Source organism: Gracilinanus agilis, chromosome 2 (assembly GCF_016433145.1).
Source record: "Gracilinanus agilis isolate LMUSP501 chromosome 2, AgileGrace, whole genome shotgun sequence".
Classification (NCBI taxonomy): Eukaryota; Metazoa; Chordata; class Mammalia; order Didelphimorphia; family Didelphidae; genus Gracilinanus; species Gracilinanus agilis.
In genome coordinates, this window is record NC_058131.1 from 676675089 (window position 1) to 676702000 (window position 26912).

Below are 26912 nucleotides of genomic sequence, written 5' to 3' on the forward strand. Positions count from 1 at the left end.
AGGCAGAAGCTTCAAGATAACCAATTTGAGCAAGTCATTTCCCCTCTGCAGACCTGAGTTTTCTTTTCTGAACAATGATGGGGTTGAATTTCATAATCTCTCAGGCCTCTTCTGGCTCTGACATTCTCTGAATGCTCTGCTTAATTTCCTGCAATTGCTGTTACTGTCCATGGTTGCTGATCAGTGGCTGACCTGGCTGCTCCCTGTTCTCCGTTGTCTATAAAATCTCTTGGCTTCTTCTGGAGGCACTGGGATGGGGTCAGATGCTGCCTCGAGGTCTTAGCCTCCTTCTTTGGCATTCCTCCAGAAGAGTGGGTGCTTGGCTGCCAGCAGACACTTTCCCCCAGTCCCTGTGGCTACCCTAAACCCTTCTTTAGTAAGCGTCTTCTGAAAACCCCAGCTTTTCTCTTTAGGCTGATTTCCTTCTCCCATCTCCACCCTGTCATGCCTAGTTGGCACAAGTACCCAGCCTTGGCTGGGGTGCCTCATGCAGCTTGGCAGGTGTCCAAACCTTACACAAGACAGACCACTCTCCAAGGCTCCTCCACTTCTTGTCCCACATTTAGGGTAGCTCTTGGCCAGCGGTCCCCTTTCAGTGGAACTGTTCCCCAAGGGAATGCTTGATTTTATTCCTGGATTGAATTCTGGGTTGCCTTCTCCTGACCCACAAACTTCTGTCTTGACCCCTACTTTAATCTCAAAGCACTTCTGGGTCATTTCGGTTGCCCTGAACCAAAAAGACCTCATTTGATATCTGAGAATAAGAAGATCCTAGCATAACCCCTCCAACCAAATTATTTTCCTTATTCCCACCACCCATAATCTGGAAATGACCTTTCTCCTTTTAAAGTGGGCAAGTTTATTTTGGGCATGGGATCTCTGCCCTATATCCTGTGGTTTCCTAGAGCCTGCTGCTTTCTGGGAAGTGGAATTAACATAAGAGGTGGTATTTATAGATGTTTGGATGGGCAATCTATCTGCTGAAGGAGGTGGGGTACAATGCAGAGAGCTTTATGAAGGTTCCTTTAATGGTCTCATTCCCCAGGTCATAAGACTTGGGTTTAAATCCTGCCTTTATTACCTGTGTTACCTAGACAAAGCCTCTTTATCCTCCCAAGCCTCAGTCTCCTCAGCTACAAATCAAAGGGGTTGAATCAGAAAGTTTTCAAGGTCCCTTCTAACTCTAATCTGATCCTTCTGTTAACCTTCCCAAACCTTCTAAGTAAAAAGACTGGAAATTAGGGTTGGAGTTGCAGCTAGGTAGCACAATGGATAGAGCACCAGACTTGGAGTCAGGAAGACATGGGTTCAAATCTGGCCTCAAGTACTAGCTGTAGATGACCCTGGGCAAGTCACTTAACCTTGTTTGCCTAAGGCCTTGTTACTAAGAAAGAAGGTAGAGTTAAAAAAAGATTTTTAAATCTCTTGGACCCTTAGTGTCCTCTTCTGTAAAATGGGGATAATGATGATTTTATTTGTTAGTATTCAATATTATTCAATAATTGAATGTTATAGTCAATCAATTTAATAATGTATCATAATAATATTTCTCTTAGGGTTGTTGTGAAGTTCACATGAGATAATGCATGTAAGGTACTTTATCATCTAGTCTAAATCCTTCATTTTAGAAAAGGGGAAACTGATGCTCAGAGAGAGAGAGAGAGAGACAAAATTACTTGCCCAAGGTCATGGGCTAACCAAGTCTAGAAACAGGCTAGGGCCCAGATCTCCTGAGTTCTAACTTAGTGTTCTTTTGGCCACCCCATGCTACTTGTCCATATAACAATTTCTAGTTGTTTGGTGTTTGCTCCTTTCAAAGCCCATACCTCCTCTCAGCCCCTATTTTTTATTTTTTGCTGGTCCCTATGTGGCAGGAGGGCAAATGAGAACATCTGAGACTTGGAAAGGCTGAGGGGACCACATATGGCCACCCAACAACCCAGTGGCAGAGCTTCTGACATCCTTGGAATCCTTCATCCAATTCTCTGAACTCCCAGTGAGAGTTTTTTCCTTTGTCCCTCATCACTTTGCTGATTTGTCTTCTTTCCTCTTTGATGGAGGAGAAATCCTAGACATCAATGAGTGTTTGTAAAAGTGACCAACTCACCCCCTTCTGGCTTGAACATTCTGAGCCTTTGAAATTGCTGAGCTGCCTCTGTTGAATCTCTGGCCCATCTCCCTGGGTGGGAGGGAAGGGAGAACTTGGGGGGGGGGGAAGGGGGAAAGTGGTAATGGTTGTTCCCTTAGTCTATGCCAAGACTCAGCTTCTATAGTCCTGCTAAAGGGACCTTGTCAGTAGCCCTTTCTTGATATGGCCAAGGTCAATAGCTGAAATCAGAGAGGTTCTAGCTAAACTCTCCCCCGCTGCTCTGACAATTCGAGTTCCCCGATGCCCTAAAAATCCCTCCTCTAAAAGCTGACAACCAAAATAACAGCAACCACCACAAAAAGAAAAAAGCCAGCAAGCTTTAGAGTGCTAGAAAGAATGCTGTCCTAGAAGTCTGGAGGGCCAGGGGGAGAGGCAGCTTTGCTGGAGAGTTAGGATTTGCAGCGACTTCCTGCTCTGGTCCTTCCCTCTGGAAGGTCCTTTGCCTCTCAAACAGTCCACTGGGATTCTATGCCCCTAGAAAAAGCTTCTGGCTCCTTGAATGGGTTCTGGTAGGACTAGCTGGTGTTTGGACCCCTCTGCTGTTTTCTCTTTCTCTTGGGGGGTCCAGGAAGGGAGAGGGCAAGAGAGAAGAGGAAGGAGTAGCCTTGAAGGGTGTACCCAATAAAATGGGGGAGGTCTATAACCCTGGTCCTAATGCCTGGAGGCCATAGTGAGCAGCTTTGTATGTCTGTATTCAATTAGTGAGAGTGACTAAGGATACATCTATCCCCCCTAGGGGCTACGTTGTATTCATTTAGTTTCTTTCTCTTCTAGATTAAGCAACTCTGTTCAACAAACATTTACTCAAGCCCTCATTGTGTGCAAGGCACTTATTGCTAGTCAGAGTTGTGGACAAAAAGTAACCAAACCCAACCCAAACGGACAGCCCCTGCCCTCAAGGAATTTACATTGGGTGGGGGGAGGGAGGTGGGAGGGGGCTGAAGCCGAGAGATACACTGGTGAGTAGAGATACAAGATTGTTGGGAGTGGATTAGAGCATTCTCTGAGAGTCAGGGATGGGAAAGGGATGCATTCCAGATAATGTGGGATGTGGAGATGGAATGTTGAATATGAGGAATGGCTGCCCTCCAGTTTGGCTGGTACTTGGAATGCAGGAAGGTGGATTGGAAAGGTAGATTGGAATCAGGTTGTGTAAGACTAAATACTTTGTGCCAAATTTTTATTTAGTCTTCAAAGCAAAAAAGGGAGCCATGCAAGCCCCTTGACCCCCATTGCCTACCCTTACCACTAGTCTGCCTTGGAGCCAATACACAGTGTTGACTCCAAGACGGAAGGTAAGGATTATTAAAAAAAAAGGGAGCCATGGAAGATTCTTAAGCAGAGGAGTGACCCATCACAGAGTCTTGCAGTTGAAAATGACCTTAAAGACTTTCTAATCCAAGTCAGATCTGAACATGAATCACCTCCTGCCATCATACCTGGTATGGTGAGACCTGTGCTTAAGGAAGATTATTGGCAGGTGTGTGAAGGACAAATTCAAGAAATTAGAGTGACTAATAGGAAATTAGTTTAGAAAACCAGGCAAGGAACTATGAGAATCTGACCTAGGCTGGTGGTTGTGTGAGGAGGATGGAGGGGGTGGTGTGGATATACCATGATTAGACTTGGCAACTGATTGCATATGGGAGATGAGAGGAAACAGATGTCATCAGAGATGACATCTTCCTCTTTTCTGTTGCCCCTTCTCTTTCTGCCAGACTTTAGGATCCCCCAAGAGAAGGAGGAAACAGCCGAGGGATCCAACTATCTGTCATCAATGGTAGTCTTCACAGAATAGGAAAAGTTAGGGGGGAGGGCAGGCAGCAAAATGGCGCTGTGGATTGAGTGCTCAAGTCAAGAAGACTCATCTTCCTGAGTTCAAATCTAGCCTCACTAGTAAGCTGTGCTGTGACCCTGGACCAGTCGCTGTTTGCCTCAGTCGCCTCATCTATAAAGGAAATGGCAGACCACTCCAATATCTTTGTCAAGAAAACCCTGAAGTGACTGAACAACTACAGAAGAGGGCAGGGTAGAATTAAAGGGGAAGATGATGCATTTCATTTTGGCCAGGTTGGGTTTGAGGTGCCTCTAGGACATCCTGGTGGAGATGCAGTTCTTAGACTATAAGCTTTCTGGGAGTGCAGGAATCGGGTCTTCTGTACCTTCTAAAACATTTAGCATGGACCAGACTTAGTTGGTTTTCTTAGGGATGGAGAACCTGAGCTTCATGGAATTCAATGAGAACTCCCATCATTAGTGGAGCGGGAGTAGAAAACAAGGAGTGACTCCTCATTAGCATCTGGGGCACTTAACTGTCTCTGTAGGCTGGCTGGGCGGGTGTCACCAAAATGGAATGGGAAGCTCTCTGAATGGAGGGTGCTAAGTCAGGCATTTAGAGAGAGGAAGAGTCAGGCTAACACGAGAGGGCTGGCACTGCTCCTCAGCACTTGGGGCTGTCCCTGCTCCAGGCCAAACATTCCTTCTTCTGGAATTGTGCCAACTTCCAGCAAGATTAAGGGGGAAATGTCAATTTGGTTTTAGGGTGCTGGCTTTAAGATCTTAGTCTCAATCTTTCCTGACCTGAGGCCATTGTCTGCTCCTCAGCTGTCTTCACCATTGCTTGACTTACCTTACCCTCCCATATCCTTGTCTACCACTGGGAGACTAGCTTGGAAAAGAGGAAACTTGGGCTCCCGCCATAGCTTAATCACTTATTTGCTTTGTGATCTTGGATAAGTCACTTAACTTCCTTGAGGCTCAGTTTTGTTATCTGACAAATGGTGATAGTTTTGTATGCACTCCCTAGCTGGGACCCAGGGATTATGAGAATGGTCTGGAAAATATGCGCATAGATACAAATTTAACTAGGGAGGAAGTAAATCAGGGAGGACCAGGAGTCCTAGAACCATAAAACTTTCCAACTGGAGATCATTCTTTGGAATATAATAGAGAATGGAAAATGGAAAATTTCCTTCAAAATGAGGAATATGAAGGGGAAAAAAACATCTAAGCAATTCGTTTTTGACCAGGTTTTTAGGCTAGTAGGATCGATGAATTGCCTGGGCATGGGAAAATGGAATTTCTTAAAATTAAAAAAAATTCTAAACTTAATAAAGAGTAAGTAAGATGCACATTTACTGTTACTCAGAAGGACAAAGAAGATCGTATATGAAGCTTCCAAGTGCTATTATGGACATTTTATTATTTTTTAATGCTCTATAATAAATTCAGTCTGTATTTTTCAAAGTTGTCCTGTTTATCTATGTTTCCTTCTAAATGTCCTTTTCTGTAGGGAGAAAAAAAATATTTCAGTGACCCTCTTTCTTCATCTTTTTTTTTTTTTTTCATTTTGATAACCTTATCACAATGCTCCCTTCCCACTTCTTGCTTCCCCAAATTGGCTGTAAGAAAAACAAAACCTTTGTTAAAAAATATGCGTAGTCAAGCAAAACAAATCCCCACATTGTCCACAGTCTGAAAATCTCTCTCCTTCTGCATCTTATGTTTATCATCTCTCAGTCAGGAGGGAGAGGAACACGCATCATCATCAGTATTCTGGAACTGTGGCTGGTCTTTGCAATGATACAAGTATTTGTCTTTCTCAGTTTTTTTTTTTTTTTACAAAGTCTTTATTAGTATGTCTGTATTTCTTTGTTGTTGTTGTTTTTAGTTGTGTGGGATTCTTTGTGACTCCTTTGGGGGTTTTCTTGACAATGGTACTGCAGTGGTTCACCATTTCTTTATCCAGCTCATTTTACAGATGAGGAAACTGAGGCAAATAGGGTTAAGTGACTTGTCCCGGGTCACCCTGGTAGTAAATGTCTGAAGTCAGATTTGAACTCCAAGCCTGGTGTTCTATCTACAGGGCCACCCAGCTGCCCTGCATATATGTATATACATAGATATATTCTCTGGGTTCTGCTCACTTCTGTGTAGCTGCTCATATAAGTCTTTCTAACTTTGTTTGAAATCATCCCCTTTTCCATTTGCTATGGAGCAGTAATATTCCAGAACGTTTATATGCCATAATTTCTTCAGCCATTCTTCAGCTGAGGAGCACCTCCCTGGTTTTCAATTCTTTGCCACCACTAACAAAGCTGGCATAAATATATATTATATATTAATTTATATATACATATATATAATTCTATATATATTACTATTAAGTATATTTATATTTTATATCTATTTTTTAAACCCTTACCTTTTGACTTAGTTACTAAAATATTGATTCCAAGACAGAAGAGCATTAAGGGCTAGGCAATGAGGGTTAAAGGACTTGCCCAGGGTCACACAGGTAGGAAGTATCTGAGGCCACATTTGCATCCAGGACCTTGGGTCTCCCTGCCTAACTCTATCCACTGAGCCACCTAGCTTCCCCTAAAATGTGTTTTTGTAAATATAAATGAATGCATGGATGATAAAGCACTTCCAAAGAGCTTTTTGCGTTCAAGGTACTATGCTAAGTGCTGGGGATACTAATGAGAAGGAAGGGCAGATGGAGCAGGCCTTGGTCTCAAGAAGATTCCATTATAATGGGGGAAGATGACATATAAAGGGATACTAGAAAGGTGGGGGTGGTTCTCCTTGGCTTGGAAATGATTGGGAAGTGAGGGGGAGGACTGGTTTCAGGCAAGGTTAGGTAAAAGCTCACTTTTCAAAGCCCAGGAACCAAGAGGCAGAGTCCAGTGGGAGGAGATGGAGGAGTGTGGAGTGTGGCCTAGAAATGGCTGGGAAAGGACTTTTTTTTTTTTTTGTTAACCTCTTTCTTTGGGCTTTTAGGGATATTGGTCTAATAGTGGTATTACCAGGTCAAAGATATACATAGTTTATGTCTTTTCAGGTAGAATTTCAAATTGCTATCCAGAATGATTAGACTCACTTATAGTACCACCAACAATGTATTTGTTTGTTTATTTTCCCCTCCAACAATGATCATTTTTCTTGTGTGTGTGTGTTTTCTTTCCCTATCTGATGGAAATGGAGTGGAACCTCAAAGTTGTTTTAATTTGCATTTCTCTAATTATTAAAGATTTGGAATATTTTTCAAATGTCTTAGGTTTCTTCCTTTGAGAACTACCTATTTATATCTTATCTATCTCTTGGGGAGTGTCTTTTATATATTTGCACCCGTTCCTTCTGTATCTTAGATATCAGGCCTTTATCAGAGAAACCTGCTGGAAAGTCCCCTACCCGCATGCCTTAACTATTTCCCTTTTAATTTAATTTAATTTTTTTGAATTTGGGAAATTTTATTTAATTAATTTATTTAATTTTTTTTAAGCCCTCACCTTTCATCTTTTTAAATTTTAAACCCTTACCTTCTGTCTTAGAATGAATACTGGATATTGGTTCTAAGGTAGAAGAGTGGTAAGGGCTAAGCAATGGGTATTAAGTGACTTGCCCAGGGTCACACACAGCTAGGAAGTGTCTGAGGTCAGATTTGAACCCAGAACCTTCTATCTCTAGGTCTGGCTCACAATCCACTGAGCTGTCCCTCTTGGATGAGTTTTTAATAGGTTCAGGTCAACCTAGAGAGAAATCTCTACTAAAATGTGCCGTGAATCTACTCTTAGATCTATCCTACCCAATATTTTTATCAGTGATTTGGATAAAGGTACAAATACTGTATTTACCAAATATGTGAGTAATACAAAGCTAGGCGGGATATGCTTGACGATAGATTGGAAATCCCCAAAGACCTAGACAAACCCCATCTAATAAGATGAAATTCAATAGTGAAATCTAGGAAGTCCACCATCTGGATTGGAAAAATCAACCGTCCAAGTTAAAGGTTGTAGAAAGGCAGTAAGACGTTGCCCCCAAGGACAGGCTTGGCGTGAGTCAATGGTGTGAGATGAGGGCTAAAGAAACAGGAAATATCTTGGGTAAGTGCATGAGAGAGCTGTGATTCTTGAAACGTAAACGCAGGAGACTGCTGGTGTGAATATGCTGGTCACAACTGTCGATGACTAGGTGCTTACTGAGAGTTTCCTGACACTGGAAGTTGGGTGACTTTCCCAGAGTCCGACAGCCAGTAGTCCAGAGGCTGGGTTTGAACTCAGTTTAAAAAAATAAAGGGGGGTGTGTGTGTCTGTGTCTGTGTCTGTGAATTCCAAGCCTAGCAGGCTCTCCACACTGTGCTATCCTACTTCCATATTCTGAGGCTGTGATCCCATCATCCTCTGGCTGCCTCAGATAACATTTAGTGGACTATGTTTAGTTTAGGGGTGTTCAGAGAGGGGCACGTGTCAAAAGGAGGGAGGGGTTCAGTGTTGAAAGGACTTCAAACCAAGCTGAATAAGGGCTTGATTGAAAGAACTGTGAACATTTACCCTGGACTGGAGGACTCTTTGGGGGCACATGATAGCTGTTTATGACTAAGGGCTGTCATGTGGAAGGAGAGATTAGATTTGTTTTCTTTGGCCCCAAGAGGGGAAAACTAAGAAACATGTATGGAAATAGTGGGGAAGAGAGTTTTGAAGTTTTGGTTCAGTATTATAAGAGTCAGATTTAGAACTGAAGGGGATCTTAGAGGCCAAACCTCTCATTTTACAAATAAAGAAACCAAGGCACAGAGAGGTTAAGTGACTGTCCCAGGGGTCACACAGCTGAGGTGGGATTGAGACCTCAGGTCTTTTTGACTCCAAATTGAATCTCTGATCTATCTCCCTCTCTCCCACTCAGTCACTCAAAATAAATCATTTGAGCTGTCCAGCAGTATGACAATAAAGGAGGTGAGTACTGGCTTTAATCAGAAGACTCTAGGGTCCATTTCTGGCCCTGCCGCTACCTATCTGTATGACACTCAACATGTAATTTAACCTAATCATGTATCATTTTCATTGTTTGTAAAATGGGAAGGTTGTGCTAGACAAATGACAAAGCCTTTCCAGATCTAAAGTGACTAATGAAATGGATTACTTGGGAAGGTAGTGACCTCTCCAGCCCCAGAAGTCTCCAAGTGGAAATTAAATGATTACTTGTCTGGGGTGTTGTAGACAGGATTTATCCCACTGGTTAGAGTTGGATTCGTGACCTCTGAGGCCCCTTCTAGCTCTGAGGTTTTATGATTCTATTATTATTTCATCAGACCGGAGAGCAAAGGACACCAGGCATTCATTTTGGACTAAGAGCAAGGAAAGGTCCAGATCATAGGGCACTACTGGGCTTTTTGAAACTTGGGCCCTTGGACAGCCAGAGAAGGAATGGGGGAGGACAGGGAGAGGCTCCTGGGGCCCCGAGGAAGCTGGGGGGACAGTGAGAAGCACGAATGTAAGCTTCGTGGCCAAAGCCATTTTGGTGAACTGTATTGTAATAGCCTGATGGACCACCAGGTGAGTGGTCAGGTTTAAGTTACAAAATGCTAGCAGTGACTTAGATGAATGGTTTAAAAGGCTATAGATATTTACTGATGGATACCCAGGAACTAGTGACTATTGAAGCCCTGATGTCCATTGCCACTAGCCCCAAGAGACAGCTGAGTGGTACAGTGATTAAAGCACTGGGTCTGGAGTCTGGAAGACTTGTGTTCAAATCTGGCCTCAGACATTTACTAGCTATGTGACCCTGGGTAAGTCATTTAATCTCTGTCTGCCTCAGGTTTCTAAAAATGGGAATATAGTATGTATCTCCCAGGGTTGTTGTGAGAATCAAAGGAGGTAATATTTGTAAAGCACTGAGCAGAGTGTCTGACCCATAGTTGGTACTTAATTTATTTTTGTTTCTTAATGTCATTCCTTCCTTCCTTGCTTCTTTCCTTCCTTCCTTCCTTCCTTCCTTCCTTCCTTCCTTCCTTCCTTCCTTCCTTCCTTCCTTCCTTCTTTCCTTTTTTCCCATGACCACCCTATTAAGCACAGGCAGGCCAGAGCCTCACTGTTGTCATATCCAGAGGAGTGCTTGGTATTCCTGTTATCAAATGAGCAGAAGATATCAGGGAACTACCTTTTAGCTGAATTGTCCCAAAGTCCTCTTCAAAGGAGAAGTTTTATACCTCAAAGGAGGGCAGGATGGAAAAATAATGTTAGTGTCCTTGTCGCTTCTTCTGGGACAGCCTTTTTTTCCCCCTCTTTGGTTTAAATGTGTCTTATTTTAGTCACCCCCATGACATGTTTTTAAAAATGATGTCTCAGCTCCAAATAAATCTAGGTAAAAAATAAAATGAATAAAGGTCGAGATGACATCAATTCCTAGGACAATCTTGCAACCAAGTATCTTAGGAAGGAGTCATGGAGAAGCTTGTGATTTAGGGCCTAATCTTATCTCTGGGAAATGTCTACAGGAGCTGAGATAAACAGAAGGTGCCTGCTGCTTGGGGGATTAGGGACTCAGACCTCTCTCCCCAGATATTATTTGGGTTATTCCTTATTTGTGGTCCACTACTCCATCCCTGACCTTGGGCAAGTTCCTTCTATCCACTATGCTATCTACCAGACAACATTGTCATTCCACCATCTCTGGCAAAGAGGTAATGATTCCTGTTGCCTTCTGGCCTGTTCAGGTTACATCTAAATGACTGTATTTTGCCTGGGGAGACTACATAGATTGGGTGGGGCAGTGCTGGTTCCTTGGATTCTCTCTTGAGTCTCCTAATTTATAAAGTGACATTGGATTAGATGACCGAAAAATTTCCTTCCAATTTAAAATGATCCCCCATTGAGAAAGGGCAAACCAGACAGATTTCTCACAAGGCACCTGAAAACAGTCCAAGAAAACATCTTTTCACCTCCAGGAATCTGCTCTAGGAGGTAAACACTCAGTTGGATCTTTTTTCTTTTCTTTTTAACTCTTACCTTTCATCTTAGAACCAATCCTAAGTATTGGTTCCAAGGCAGAAGAGTGGTGAGGGCTAGGCAATGGGTGTTAAGTGACTTGCCCAGGGTCACACAGCTAGGAAGTGTCCAAGGTTAGATTTGAACCCAGGACCTTCCATCTTTAGACTATTAAGCTAGCAAGCTAGCTAGCTGTCTCTACTCAGTTGAATCTTTACTAGGATTTCTAATCCTGTCCTATGCGTGAAAACATGGATGAGGCTCCTTGTGGATGGAAAGCAGGGCAAAGAGAATATGGAAGTCAAGTTGAAGAGGATCTCTGAAGAAGGTGGAGTTAGTTGCGGGGTATGAAGGACACTGCCCAGGGCAAGCTGGCTCTCATACCTTGAGTGGGCTGAATTCCTTGACGATGATAGGGCTGGAAAGGGAACTGATGTCAGAGGGCAGGTGCAGAGCAGATGGCTACTGTGGTTAGTACTGACTTGTCAGACTCCATTGAGTGTGAAGAAAAATCTCTGATGATTCCAGGTCTATAACCTAGGCTTCCTGATCCCCCCCTTTTCAGCAGAATTCTCTGAAGAGGTATCTCCCAGCTCCTTACCCATCTTAACTTCATTCCAGAAACATTACCCTGCTCTTGCTCATGTGTTAATAGCATTCTAGGTATTTCCTTTGGACTCCATCTCTAGGCTTTTAAAGCCAATGACCACCAGGGTTCGGTGATTTACCCTGAATTAACTAGTTCTATCCCCAGGTGGACTTGGACCCTAGAATTCAGGATATTCAGGCATCTTTTACCAACTCCCCTAGCCCCAAAACACTTGCTCTGTCCAGTGGTTTATGGAAACTTCCCCTTTGAATGGTCAAGTGTCAAGGAATTCTAGGGTTTTATGGGAAAGGGAGAATGGGTGATAACTACACCCAGATGAAGTGAAGATAGACAGTATAATCTAGATGGACCTTACAGAAAGAAAATTCACCAAATGGAAATAGAGGTTTGGAAAATGAGAACTTGAGTGGTTGCCTGGATGTGAATGTTTGCTTAGGGAAATAATGGGTTGTTTTCCAGAAGTCACTCTAGGGGACATTGAAAAGTCATCTTCTCCCCTCCATTTGAAGTAGGATTGGCTTAATGAGGCACCTTTTCCTGGTCCCTCTTCAGGAATGCTGCCTGGATTTTGTAGTGGTCCATGTAATAGCTGGTCCAATGATTTGATGGAAGCAGGAGGTGTTCCAAGAGCTTGAAACTCTGGCTGAAGACTCCTCATTCTGATCTGAGTCTTTTCCTTAAGGAAGCAGAGTGGCATAATGGATAGAGTACTGGGCTTGGAGTCCAGAAGAACTGAGTTTGAATCATGTTTAGACACTTCCTGATCATGTGATCTACTTAGGATTATCAAGGAAACCAATTGTATTGAAATGCAGTTGTCAGAATATATTTTTTTTTTTTTTAAACCCTTACCTTCCGTCTTGGAGTCAATACTGTGTATTGGCTCCAAGGCAAAAGAGTGGTAAGGGTAGGCAATGGGGGTCAAGTGACTTGCCCAGGGTCACACAGCTGGGAAGTGTCTGAGGCCAGATTTGAACCTAGGACCTCCCGTCTCTAGGCCTGGCTCTCAATCCACTGAGCTACCCAGCTGCCCCCTGTCAGAATATTTTTTAAAATATTGAGAACAACAACAACAAAACACGTTCACGGACTTCAGGTCATAAACCTCTGGACAAAGCATACATAGAGGGAATTTCAAGTGACGATACAGGGATCCTCAGTGACAGAAACTTTTCCAGAGCCTTTGAAGCTATACTACTGATGGGTGATGTTGGAAGCAGGGGACACACTTAGCCTACTTTGCTTTGGGTTTGGACAGGAAGGAAGACTTCCCCTTTCACCTAGGGGAAGGGATCTGGGTTATCTCGAAATGATCCTATTTCACCATGCTGACTCTTTAGAGACAAAGGGCAGAACCATTCCTCTGGGCTTGCTCAACTGGTAGGACTAGATTGATTGTAAACAAGGATGATCTGGGACTGCCTGGACTTGGCTACCCAAGGGCACAACTCCGCTTTGTTTCTCAGTCATCTGATTCCTCCTCTATGAGATGCCTGGATGATCACATTATCTTGAATATCCTGAGGACATCAGGAATCCCCTTCCTTCTTGTTTTCTTGACTGAGTATGGAGGAGGTGAGCTTGGATTATAAACTGGGCCATATCCAAGGATCAGAGGAAAACATCAAGTTGAGATTTGTGTAGCTCAAGAGTCCCATCTCTCCCCAGAGACTTATCTCTTTCAGAAACACCTGGGTCTTGGTGGAGTCTTTCCACCCCTGGATTTTGGTCCTAGAAGCCTGCCCCCTCCATATCCAGATATTTCTTTCTGGGTACCACAGATTTCTTCATTCTTTTTTTGCCCAATTTCAATTGCTCTATTCCGTTCCTTTTTCTGTCTAGACTAAGCTTCTCTCATAGTCAAATCTGGAGAAAGAGATCATCCAATTAGTTGCCAATGTCTTCCCGTAGCCCTGAATGAATTAGCCGTCCAGATCTCTCTCCATCCCATTGTCTCATTCCCAAGCTCCCGCTACTTTCTCAGCATCCCCCAGAACTTCCCCATTCATTCTTTCCCCTCACAGCTGCTCTTTATCCTTTGCCTGGGTGCCTTGTTCCCACTTTTGATCTATTGTTTGAGTTGGGGCTGGCAATCATTTCCTTTCTCTGTTTCTATCTTTTGACACTTGCTGTTAAGACAGATAAACACAGCTGTTTAGCAGAGAAGCCCAGGAGCTGACTTCAGGAACCCAGCTGGGGCAGCACATAGAGGAGGAACACTATGGGACTGGGATTGGGGAGGAAAAGGGGCCCAACTCTCTGGCACTGGAGTGGGAGTGAGAAGAGGCTCTGGGAGTTCTTTGAAACTGTTGTGCCCTGCATAGGTTCCGATGACTTGAATCTCATCTCCCTTGATTGATGGCAGAGTTGAAAGATAATTGGATTTAGAACTCCAGGGGACAGGGCAACTAGGTGGAACAGTCTAGAGAGAATCAGGCCTGGGAATCAGACCTGTGTTCAAATTTGGTCTCAGATACTTCGTAGCCGTGTGACTCTGGACAAGTCACTTAACCCCATTCGCCTAGCTGTTATCACTCTTCTGCCTTGGAACCAATATACAGTATTGATCCTAAGGTGGAAGGTAAGGGTTTTAAATAATTTTTAAGTGTTACCGAATTGATAATAAATTTTTATGGTCCTCAGCTTCAATCCAAACATTTCAAGTCTAAGGTTCTATCTATTATGTCCCCCCCTACCTCCCGAAGTATCCAATTCTATGCTGGACTTCTTGGAGAGACAGGAGGGAAAGACTTTGGGGCTTTGTCCCTTTGGGAATCAGGGACACAATATTTGCACATGGGTGGACCCTGGAACAACAGTGCATGAATGTGTATCAGTTTTCTGATTTCATTTGGTTGGAGGAATACTTTCAGGCTTGAAATATTTTGAAGGAATCTACAAATACTGTTCTGAGGGACTTAGGACTATGGGGAAATGACTGGATAATAGGGGGTTGGGCAAATTTAAGAGAAAAAAATAAGGAAATCAAATTTATTTTCATATAAAAATGTACATAATCAGGAGTTGGTCATTCACCAATCTCTTGCTTGTTTGTTTATTTTATTTATGAGTGAATGAATGCATGCATAAGTCTCCCAATGCTGACTGGCAGGAACCTTTGAACGGTTCCATTTTTTACTGGATCTGATTCGACTCTGTTATGGTCCCTCTCTCCTGCCCTGAAATTCCCAGGACCTTGCCATATTGCTGCTGAGCCTGACTGGCTTTAGCTCTAGTACAGCTCAGTGTTCCTCAGTTCAAGTGTGCCGTCAACCTTAGCCTCCTTAGGAGCTGGGACTATATGGGTAAGCCACCGTACCCAGTCATAATCATATTTCTGAGATATATGTAAGTAATTTAATCCTCTGCTAAAGGCCTACTTGGTGCTTTCTTGTGGTAATGAGCTGATTTGGATTGTCAAGAGTGGTACCCATGGAATGTGAGTGTTGGCAGCTTTTACCAAGCCAGACAAGCTCCGAGTATGACCTGCCAATGGATTGTGGGCCTCTGTTCTAAGGAGCAGTCTTGATAGGTATGGAGAGGTTTGTTATGAGATGATTACCACCAGGTAATTACTTTCTTTGGCTCCAGAAACTCATAAAAATAATGACTAGCATTTATAGATCGCTTAAAGATTTGTGAGGCACTTTACATATATTACCTCACTTAATCTTCATAACAATCCTGTGAGATAAGTACTGTTATTATTCCCATTTTACAGATGAGGAAACTGAGACATTATGGTGTGGTACCATAGAAAGAGCAATGTGTTATAGAATCAGAGGACTTGATTTCTAAGCTCATCCTTGGTGTTTACTATGTGAGTGACTTTGAACAAGTCCTTTAAATCATCCTGGTCCTCATTTATTTATCTATAAACTGAGGGGATTGGTCTAAATAATCTCTCAGGTTCCTTCCAGCTCCAGGATCCTAAAATGTTATGACTTAGCTTCGCTTTCCCAACTCTGATTCTCATCTGCCCAAGTGACCTTGGACAAGTAATAACCTCTTGCAGTCTTGGTTTCCTCATGTGCAAAATAAAGGGATTGGATCAGACTGGTCTCTGAGTTTTCTTCCATCTCTAGGTCTAGGAGCCTATGAGGTTCAGAGTCAGAGGAAAGTATCTGCTAAAGTGCAGAGGGCTTGTGACCAGTATTTGTGAAGGGAGGTCCCATGGCAAAGACATGGAGGTTGGAGCAAACATGGAGCAGAGAGAGTACTGTAGAAGAGAAGGCTGTAGAAGAGAAGGGATCTCAAAGAGGAGGACCCAAGAAAAGATGAATGAACATTGATCTGGACATGGACCCATGTGACCAGATTCAGAGGTCACTTGATGAGTTCCAGATTGGATGGTTTGGGGTCCTTTGGTTGGAGTTGGGCATTGGTCTTTGGCAACTTCTCCATCATTCATGGAGCAGATGACTACCAACAAGGAGATGGGTCCCAAGTGCTGACCCAATTGTCCAGAACATCTCTACTGTAAAAGAGACAGGGCAGCACCAAGTTTTAGAGACCAAATTGAACCTTAACTAGGAGAACATCACATAGGAATGAAGAGTGACTAGATCCTCCCCAGGATATTCCAAGACAATCCAGAGGAAACCTACTCCCATCTCTTCCAAGCCACCTCCCTCTCAGAACTGTGGAATTTTAGAGTTGAGAGAGACTTCCTTGGCTATCCAGTCTAGACTAAGTGACTGGTGAGTTCTTGCCTGGAAACTCAATTTCATGAGACGACCAGCCCTGCTGTTCTCATTGTCCCCTTCCCACTTATCTTCAGCAGCTCAGCCCCCCCCCAAATTCCCCTGCTTCCCAGCTCCCCCTTCCAGTTTATCTTTCTCTTGCAGAACATAAGATCCCGAGAGTAGTACATCCTTGTTTTCATGTTTCTGTATCTCCAACGCTTAGCACATCTCCAGTGCCTGACACATAGTAAATGTTTAATAAATGTTTTATCTTTAACTTTTCCCTCAGCCACCCACTCCCCCAGTTGCTGTAACCTTGTACAAGTCCTTTACTTCTGGAACTTAGAAGGGCCTTGGACAAAGACTGAAGTCAACTTCCTTAGCTTCCACCCTAAGCAGTACAGTTGGTGCTCTCCAACAGGATGGGGAATGGGGTGGGGGTGGGGAAGAATTAGAGGGGCTTCTGTCTGGAGAGTAAGCATATGCTTATGACTTTCAAATGGGCACACACATACTGCTAAGCTACCAGGCAAGTGGGCATCTCTCATTTCCTTCTGCACTTAATTTCTATGTTCACGCAGTGCTTTTCAGAGGGCTTTCACGTCCATTATTATCTATTAAGTCAGGACAACAACCTGAATTATTTTCTCCATTTCTCCAAAAAGGCATTCTGAGAAGTGAATTGACCTAGCCCAGACCAGGTCTGAGGTTTCTCCTTTCTAGTGCCTTGCCCATATTGCCACACTATCCTGCCAGAGGTGAGCTTGGGATTTTAGGATTTAGAGCTGGGAGGGACCTTAGAGAAGGTCTGGTCTAACCCCCTCTTAAAGAGGAGGAAACTAAAACCCCAGGGAATAAGGTTCATAAATTTTAATCTGAAAGGGATCTTAGCAGCCTCCTGACCTCCTTTTGCAAATGAGGAAACTGAGGCTGATAGAGGTTAAATGATTTGTCCAAGGTCGCATATGACCTGGTTTCGAATGATGTTTGTTACTTTCTGTCTAGTAATCGACAGAAGCACAATTCAAACCCAGGTCTTTTGACTCAAAATCTAATCCTTTCTATGATACCATTATGCTTTGCAAACCTATTGATACATCTCATAAAGCCTCCCAGAAAGACAATGCCTTTCTGGAAACATCCAGAGTTTAGACCAGGGAGTGAAAGAGGTACAGATAATTCATTATTTTGGAGGGGAGAGGTTGGAAGTGTGAGTGTAGAGGGGGTGGTGCTGATTCCAGGAGAGGACATCTTAAAGGCTTAGGTCCTGGCCTATAGCCACCCTGTGGATCTTCCCCCTTCCCTTCCCCCCTCCCCATTATTTATTCTGGGAGCTTTTAGCTGCTACTTACTCAGCCACTAATGCGTCAGGTTCAGGAACCAAGGTGGGGGTTGGGGGGGAGCTGTGGTGCCAGACTGTGCTTCTTTTAGACACACTCTGTCCCAGCCAGCAGAGGCCCCAGGGAGAAACCTGGTCCATCAGAACTGGAGGGGAAGATGGAGGGGGGAGGCAAAAGGTGTGTGAGATGGGAGGATGCTTAACAGGAGAAGAGACATAGCCATGAATAGCTGGGCCTTCTCAGGAAGTGGGAGGGGCTGGTGGAGGTGATACAGTAAGAAAGTGAGTTCAGACCTTGAATGAGAGATTTTCTTTAAGGTTTTCTGCCTTTGGGCAAATCCCTGGCCTGCTCTGAGAATGGGTTTCCTCAGCTCTCCTGATTGGAGAAAATGAAAGGATGGAAAGGAAAAGGTTGGAAAGGAAGGAAAGAAGAAAGCATAGACAGGAAGGATAGCATGAAGGAAAGAAGGATAGAAGGAAGAAAAGAAGAAAGGCAGGAAGGATGGAAGGACAGATAGAAGGAAGGAAAGAAGAAAGCATAGACAGGAAGGATAGAAGGGGAAAGAAGAAAGGAAGGAAAGAAGGATAGAAGGAAGGAAAGAAGAAAGGCAGGAAGGATGGAAGGACAGATAGAAGGAAAGAAGGAAATGAAAGGATGGAAAGGAAAAGGTTGGGAAGGAAGGAAAGAAGAAAGAAAAGAAGGAAGGATAGAAAGAAGGAAATAAGGAAGAAAAGAAATAGGAAGAAGAAGAAAAAAGTTTAGAAATGTGGAGTTATTTATCTCAGGTCATATTGTTAAGAGGTCAGGATGAGAATCCAAATCTCTTAGTTCCCAATCCAACAGTCCTTCCACTCTGCCATTCTAACCTCAAATTTTATTGACTCTCCATCACTTACAGGGCAAGTTCCATACTCCTTACCAGTATTCTTGAAAGCCTCCCTCTTACCTACTCACTCTTTTCAGAGGCTGGTCTCAATCCTCCTTTCTCATCTTCTCTTCTATATTAATATGAACCCTCCAATCCAGCAGTTGGTCTTTTCACTTCTCTAAGAATGTAGCTTGCACCCTCACTGCCTTCTCAGAGCTTTGCTTATGCCCTCCCCACTCCCCCACCCTCGATTGAAAGCCTCTCCATCCTTCCCAACCCTTTGGATTCCTGGGGAGGCAAAAGGGAAAATGGTCAGGAATTTGAGTCTTTGCTCTCTTGACCTAGTCAGAAGAGCCATGGAATGTCAGATCTGGGGGCAGGGGGTGCGCTTAGAGCAGAGGACATAAATAGAGAATGCCACGGCTTTAGAGGGGCCCCAGAAACCATGGAGAGGGCTAACCCCCTTCTATTACTATTAATAATGGCTAATTTTGATATAGGGCTCCAAGATTCGCAAAGTGCTTAACACATGTTAACTCATTTGCTAGTCATTATCAAGAATAATTAAATAAATTCTATTAATAATAATACTATGATATTTATATAGTACTTTAAGATTTAGATAAATGCTTCCCAAGCATGATCTCGTTGGGTATTTTGGGGTAGGCATTATGATTGCCCCATTTTTACAGTAGCGGGAAGAGAAGAAAGAAAAAAGAGGGAAGGAGGAGGGAGGGAGGAAGGAAGGAAGACAAAAGGGCTTGAGAGAAGAGAGATAAAGTCATTTGCCCAAGGTCACATAGTTGGGCTGTGACAGGCAGGACTAAAATCCAAATCTTTATGAGTCCAATGAAGCTGGACCCCTCTCATTCCCTTGGGACCAGGGTAGCCTGAGGTCCGATAGGAAGGACAGTAGCCGTAAACGCATTGGCCTATTTATTTCAGTGAGTTTTTTAGGTGATTTCTTTCTCTGTGTTTCTAACAGTGAGGTGGAGGGGGTGGGAGGCAGCAGGGATCTAAATTTAATAACTAATAAAACCCAGCCCCTGCCAGCACCACTACAGAGTGATCACAGAGGGCACAATAAGTGTTCAGCAGCAGCAGGAGCAGAGCTGACACTCTTATCTATGGAGCCATTTTCCTTCCTTTCCAGGCTCAGGGTTCCCTCCTTGTTGATGGCGAAGGCCAGGTGGCAGATGTCTGGGGCTTCCCTACATAACCAAGGGGCTCCAAAGGACACCGGGAGCTCCCTGGTATTTCGGCCCCTCCTTCCGAGGGATGAGGCCAGCTGGGTTTGTTGGACTCAGGGATTTCTGGTTCCCTGTTGCCCTCTTCTTTACTTGGGTTCCAGGCAGATCACCCAGGGTGCGATGGCCACCCCCTCCCCTCCTCATCCCGAAAGGAACAAAGCTGCTCATTCTTACATTCATCCTGCTGCTGGGTGCTTCTGTAGGGAACAATCGAGCCTTTTGAGCTCTGGCTGGCTGGGTGAACAGGGGCCAAGAGCAGAGGGATGAGCCGGGGTCCTTGTTCACTCCTCCCCCCCAAACTGGTGTCATCTCCTGCTTCTCTTGAACATGCCCATGTTGCCTTTCCTGTATCAGCTCCCATCAATTGCTGTTCTTCCTCCAGAAAGCCTTCCTGGATTACCTTTCCCCTTTCATACCCCTTCCTCTCATACTCACTGTTGAACCAGGATTCACAGGATCACAAATATAGAGCCAGAATCCAGCCTTCTCATTGGACAAAAACAGGTGCAAGGAACTCGAGGCTGAGCTGTTTGCCTAAGACCATTCAGAGAATAAGTAGCAACGTCAGGATTTGAACCCAGATTTTCTGATTTCAGATCCAGCCCTCACTCTACTGTGAAACCTGGTTTCTGGTTTTGTCTCAACACCTAAATAGTTCTTCGACCTTGAACAATTCACTTAATCTCTGTGGGTCTCCATTTCCTCATCAGTGGGGTTAATGATGCCTGCCCTGCCTGCCTCACAGGAGTGTTGTGGGACCCAAATAAGATAATGGATTTGGAAATGCTATGAAAAATGTAAGGCTCCATTTCCAAGGATTATTAATATTGTTCCTTTACCCCAAATCTCCTGAGTGGGACGGTCTGCACCATATTCACTGTTATCTGCCAGTGTTCTTGGAGCATTTTGGGATATGAAGCCTGGCTTCATTATAGAGGGGCTCTCCAAGGTTGGAAATCTATGTATTTTCCACCCTCTGTCTCCATTGGCTAACCCAGGGTTTAGTACCACCTGGGCTACAATCTGTGGTGAGATGAAAGTGCTCCTGGGCTCCAGGCTGGGGGCCAGAACCTCCTCTGGGGGGTTTGGGCCATGGGAAAGGCTACGAGGTTGCTCTTGTGGTCAGTCACCTCTTAAGATGGGACAAGCTGTAGGAAATGCTCCTGGGAAATGGCTCAGCATCTTCCAGACACAGATTCAGCTGTTTTTCTCCTGGCCTTAGTGGGGCAGAAGGATGAGCCTACATTTAGTAAGGGCTGGAGGGGGGGCCCCTCCTGCAGACAGTCTGGATCCCAGGCCCAGCTCCCAGGAGGAGGGTGTCAGGGGGAACTTGTGCCTCAGCTTGGTGACTGTGGATGAAAGTGGAGACGGCAGGGAGCTGAGTCAGGAAACCTAAATCCTTCCAGTCTAATTTTACCCTCCAAGAGGGAAGGAAAGAAGGAGCAGCAATTCACTGCTGAGCTGCCCAGGGCTTCCAATCTGTCAGAAGCCCTCAATTTAGGGGCAGCCTAGGACCTCCATAGCTGTCCATGGCTCAGCCACAGAAACCCTGATGCTTCTGTTCTGGGAGTCATCTGAAGACTTAACGATCTCGTCCCCAACCTCTTGCCCCATTGCTGGAGATTTACAGAACTTTGAATAAGGGCTGGTGGGGGTTGGGGACCATGAGACAACTGGCCAGTGACAGTGTTTTTCTTTTCCTCATTGGCCTTTAGTGACTGACTCAGCTCCTTAGCTCCTATTGCCCTCTCACCCAATGAAGGGGAGGAGATTTGCCCCAGAGCACAGGCTCTTGTGAGAGGTTGTTGGTTCAGTTTTGAAAGCCTTGGAATGGGGGAGCAGCTGGGTGGCTCAGTGGATTGAGGGGCAGGTCTAGAGATGGGAGTTCCTGGGTTCAGATCTGACCTCAGATAGCTGTGTGACCCTGGACAAGTCACTTTGACCCACACTGTGTAGCCCTTACCAGTCTTCTGTCTTGGAGCCAATATATAGTATTTGATTTCAAGACAGAAGGTAAGGGTTTTTAAAAAAAAAAAAGAAAGAAGAAATATGGGTTTAGAGTCAGAAGATCTGAGTTCTAGTCCTGGCTGTTCATTAGACTGCTGTGACCTTGGGTAAATCACGTAGACTTCCCATGGCCTCAGTTTCCCCAACTGAAAAATGATAGGCTTGGACTAGATGGCCTCCAAGGTTCTTTCTAGTTCTATATCTGAGATCCTATGGCTAGATGACTTCTAAGGCAGCACAATGAATGGGACAATGGACCTGGAGTCAGTTAGACCCGAGTTCAAATCCCATCTCAGACAATTTATTAGCTGTGTGACCCCAGTAAGTCGCTTAGGTAATATTTGAAAAATGCCATATGAACAGGAGCTATTATTATCGCTGTCATCTAAAGTCCTCTCTAGCTCGGAATCCTGTGATTTTATGAAATGAATCCTACTGGGCTCTAGTGGTCAATACTTTAAGTGAGGTCAGTGTAGGAAGTAGGAAAATGAGTAGGGGGAGTTCTAGGAATTGGTAGGAGTTACCTGTAACATCAGAGTTGGAAGGAATCTTAGTGGGGGGCACCTTGTCCAAACCCCTCATTTTTCAGATGAGGAAACAAGGGGATGGGGAGGCAGTTTGATCAGACAACTAGAAAGTAGATTCGTCCATGAGAGAATGGCATTGCAGCAATTTCCATATCTTATAGGTTCTTATCCTATGGTGGGTTTGGGCTAACTGTGGACCAGATGGCACGGGGTTCAGATTGCATCAGCAGGGCCTTGGGTCATGTGGACAGCAAGGGACTAAAGAGGAATCATGTCTGTCCGGGCTAGGATGAATCTCCCTGACCACCTGCAGTTCGATGCTCTGCTAGCCTCAACTCCATGATGAGTGAATCATCTCCAAGACCTCATGGGACCACTGAGGCTCTTAAAGAGACTTTCTGTCCCACCAGGGGAGGTGCTAGGGCTTGTGGCCAGGAAGGGTTTGGTGGTTACCTGCCTGGATACCCTACCTACCTCTACCCCCTTGCCAGTGGAGAAGAAGTTATTCTGTTATTATTAGCTATGGGGACCAGTCTAGGGTGGCTTTGTTCCTGAGGACTCCAGGGAGACTGGTCAGTTCAGAGCCCTTCTGGGGTCTGGCTCTCTCTCGGGGTGCAGAGCCTGTGACAGCCTACAGGCTGTGCTTCCTGGCCCCTCAGAGGGTTTCTTTCCCCTGAAAATCCCTCCCCATCCTCTGCTGAAGTCTGAGATCTCTTTCTCAGAGGAAAGAACAATCATTCCCTCTGCAGGGCTCGGGCTTAGAGAATGAACGTGACCTGAGGAAAGGAAGGATGCTGCTGCTGCTGTCAGTTTTTTGTCAACCTGGTCTGACTCTTCATGACTCCACTTGGGGTTTTCCTGGCAAAGATACTAGACTGGTTCATCATTTCCTTCTTCGGCTCATTTTCCAGATGAGGAAACTGAGGCAAACAGGATTATTCAGGTGCTACGTGTCTGAGGCTAGATTTGAACTCACAAAGATGAGTCTTCCTGACTTTGTACCACTATCCAAGGACCAGTCACAATGAGGGAAGGGGGCCATGGCTGAAGACAGGCTTCTCTTAAGACAGAGGGGAAGGGTTTAGGATTTGGAGTCCAAAGGACCCAGGTTCAAATTCTGACTCTACCAATGGATGGACTGAGTAACACTGGACTAGTTACTATCTCCCTGGGCTTCAGAGGCTTCCTCTAGAAAGCGAAGTGGTTGGTCCTAGTGACCTCTCCCATACCCAAGCCTGTGATCTTGTCATCTTTTGTTCCTAGAGAAGAATCATTCCCATTGCACAGATAAAGAAGTGGGCTCACGCAGTTACCCCGAGTTGCCCAAGGTCATAAGGCTGGTCAGTTGCCGAGCTGGCACTCTGGCCTCCGAGCTCAGTCTCTTTGTCCAGATCCTGCCTGCTCAGCTCTCAGCTCTGGCTATCTTGCAAAGTGAAGAAGATACATTTTCTCCCCGGAGGGAACAAATCTACCATTTCCTCTTTGGTCAGAACCTTCCATCTTGCCCAGTCAGCCCTTCTGCTTTTAAAGGCACAGGCAGCCACTCTGGTGACCCTGGCCCTCCTTCAGGAGCCAGTGATAATGAACCCTCCTCAGCCCACCTGGCAACCAGCAAGCCTTTCTGGAGGACCCTCGGCACCTCCCTGTCTCCTTTTCTTATGCTCAGCCTTGTGGGAGAGCCAGGAGGAGGAGGAGGACCCCAGTGCCTGCTTTCTGGGAGTCCCCAATCTGGTTGGGGGAACATGCCCAGCCCTTGGAACCAAGGGAGAACATTTGGAGAGCAGTATGAGTCAGGTATTTAGACAGGCTCAGAAAAGGTAAAAGAAGTCAGTGGAGGCTCCCTGGAGGAAGTGGGCCAGGGGAGGGGGGAAATCTGGAGCCGAGGGAGCCCCAAGACCAGGACCATCTCCCTGGTGGGCTCTGGTGATGGATGCCCACCCTGAGGCTCTCCATGATATTTAGTAGAATCAGCCAGTCCCACTGGGCTTTGGAATTCTGGGAAGCTCAGAGACCATTCTGCCCTAGGCAGGGGGAGAAGGGAGCTGGGTTCAGACAGTAGTTTGGGGGGATGATTGGAGTGGAGGAGGGGAAGAGCTGAAGGGAGATGGTGGCGACACTGTCTGGGCCCTCAAAGGGTCCCTGAAAAACAGCCCCTCTTGGCCCCAGTTTGCAGGTGGGGGAGGCTTTGACTGTATCCTGATAGAAGCTTCCTTGTTCCCTCACTTTACAGCCTCTAATGGTTCCCCGCACCCTACCTCTCCCCTCTGGAGTGCTTAGGAAGGAAAGTCTGTCTTCCCAGGCTAGAGGAAGCCCTATCTTTTGTGACGCCTCCCTCCTTCCCCCTCCCCAACTCTTCCCCCATAGTCCATATGTTGTGGGGGAGGGGAGAGGACTTGGGGGAGCATCTGTGGGCAGGCTGGCACCGGCTGCCATCTCTCTGCTTGGCATTCGTGCTGTGGGTACCGTCTGGGCCGGCGGGCCGTCTCCAGGGAGGCTTTGGATAGGAGGGGAGAAGGCTGACAGGCCTTCTGGCTGGCTGATGGGAGTCCCAGAGATGGGAACGAATGCTATATGGTCTCTGCATGTGTTCTACGCATTCCTGGCCTTGGAGCTGGCCCAGGGCTGAAAACTGCAACTGGAAGCCACCAGAAGTCAGGCTGGGTGACTTTCTTTATATCGTATGGTGCCCAGCACCCACAGGGCAGGTTAGGCAGGTTTCCTTCCTCTGGAGGATACCCCAAAAGCTTTTAGGATCAAAGAACCCTCCTAGATAATCCTGAAGATACATATAGTTATCAGGCTAATCTCTTAAAAAAAAACCAAGATAAATGACAAAAAAAAGTATTTTCTGAGTTTTCCAAGGCACTAATCTCATTCTCTTGTTCCTCCTTTCCCTTCTCCTTCAAGAATTGATAATGGCTCCCTATTGTCTGTGCCTGACCTTCAAGGCTCCATCCCCCTTCTCCACTGTTCTCCAACACATCATCCTTCCCTTCCAGCCAGGAGAGTTCCTCTGTTGTCTATACATACCAGGTTCTTTCTCACCATTGTGTCTTTGCCTATGCTGTTCTAGCCACTTGGTATGCTGTTTCTTCTCCTCTTTGACCCAGTAACTGTAACAATAGTAATTATGCACATTTATTTACTTATTTTTATTTTTTTTTTTTTACCAATTACGTGTAATAAATTTCCACACAAGTTTTCCTGAAGTTATATGATCAAATCGTCTCCTTCCCTTCCCTCCCCCTTCCTGGAGCTGGCAAGAACTAGATCTGGGTTATACATGTAATATAGTGCACATTTATATGGCCCTTTACAAAGTGCTTTCTTCACTGCTGTAAGCCAGAATGAGGTCCCCAAAGGGTAAATGACTTGCCCAAAGACACATACATAACTAGCTAGTGGCAGATCAGAGACTCGAATCCTGGCCTCCTGACCACATGAGAGATAATGTCCTCATTCATCCCTGGAGGACCCAGAAGTGGAATGGGATATCAGGAGATAGTGAGAAAATCAGTAGGAAAAGCCCAGAGATTGTAGCATGAAAGCTTGAGGAGCGCTGATCAGGGATCTCATAGAAGGCATTTCCATCCCGCTGGGGGCTGATCGCAGCGATCTCTGAGGTCCCTTTTCATTCTGAGATTCTAAGATGTCGATTGTGATCTCTGTGTGTAGTCTGGTAGAAAGAGAACTGGGCTGGGTGTCTGGAGACCCCCCTTCTAAGCTTGGCCCTGCCATTAACTGTATGGCCAAGATCTAGCTGTGTCTCCTTTGGTCCTCAGTTTCCAAATATGTAGAAAAAGGGGGTAGATTAAATGATTCCAGAGGTCTCTCTCAGAGAGGCAGCATGGTTACTAGATAGCAAGCTGAATCTGAGTCAGGAGGACCTGGGTTCAAATTTTCCTCCTTCCATTTCTCCTCCTCCTCCTCCTCCTCTTCTTCTTTACCATCATATTTAATCAAGGACAAATTCACTTACTCCTCAGCCTCTGATAACTCTCAAAGACTTATCTACTATCATTTGCTGTAGAGGAAGGGTTAAGAGAATTCCCAAAGCCACTTCCAGCTGTGCCTATGATTCTAATTACTACCAGTTCATTTTTTTTAATTTGGTTGGAACCAATTTATTTCATCTGTCTGTAAACAAGGTGTTTTGATAGTTATGGCATTTTTGAAATGCATATTAAATCAGATGGGTTGGACTGATTAGTACCAATTCTTGAGGGCCTCTCTTCCCATCCAATGCTTTCCTTGACAGCTCTGAACCCTCATTCATCTATTCTATTTCCATGGACCTGAACAACACTTCAGTCTGAGAACCTTGCTCTGTTTTTATGTTCTTTATTAGTTCTATTATACACTTAGCACAGCAACTGGCATACATTAAGTACTTAATAAATGTTTTATCTCATTCCATGGTCACTTAAAACTTTCCAGTTCCTAGGATCATAGATGTAGAGCAAGAAGGGACCTCAGGCTATCTATCTAGTCTAACCCCCTATTTTTCCAAATGAGGAAACTGAGGCTCAGAAAAAATTAAATGACTTTTCTAGGGTTTCACAGTCTGTATTTATCAGAAATAGGATTTGAACCCAGTTTTCCTTATCTCTCCAAGTCCAAAATTCTATCCATTCTACCATGAGTTGAATATTCTTTCTCCACAAACAAGAATGCTTGTTTGCTGAATGGCTAGGATGGGAAAAGT

At 44.9% G+C, this 26912-nt stretch overlaps 1 protein-coding gene across 1 annotated transcript in view; it reads left to right on the forward strand.

Annotated features, from left to right (window-relative positions):
• The window catches only part of SEMA7A (semaphorin 7A (John Milton Hagen blood group)), a 196156-nt gene that overhangs the window by 15981 nt on the left and 153263 nt on the right, over nt 1-26912 (forward strand). The window lies entirely within an intron of this gene.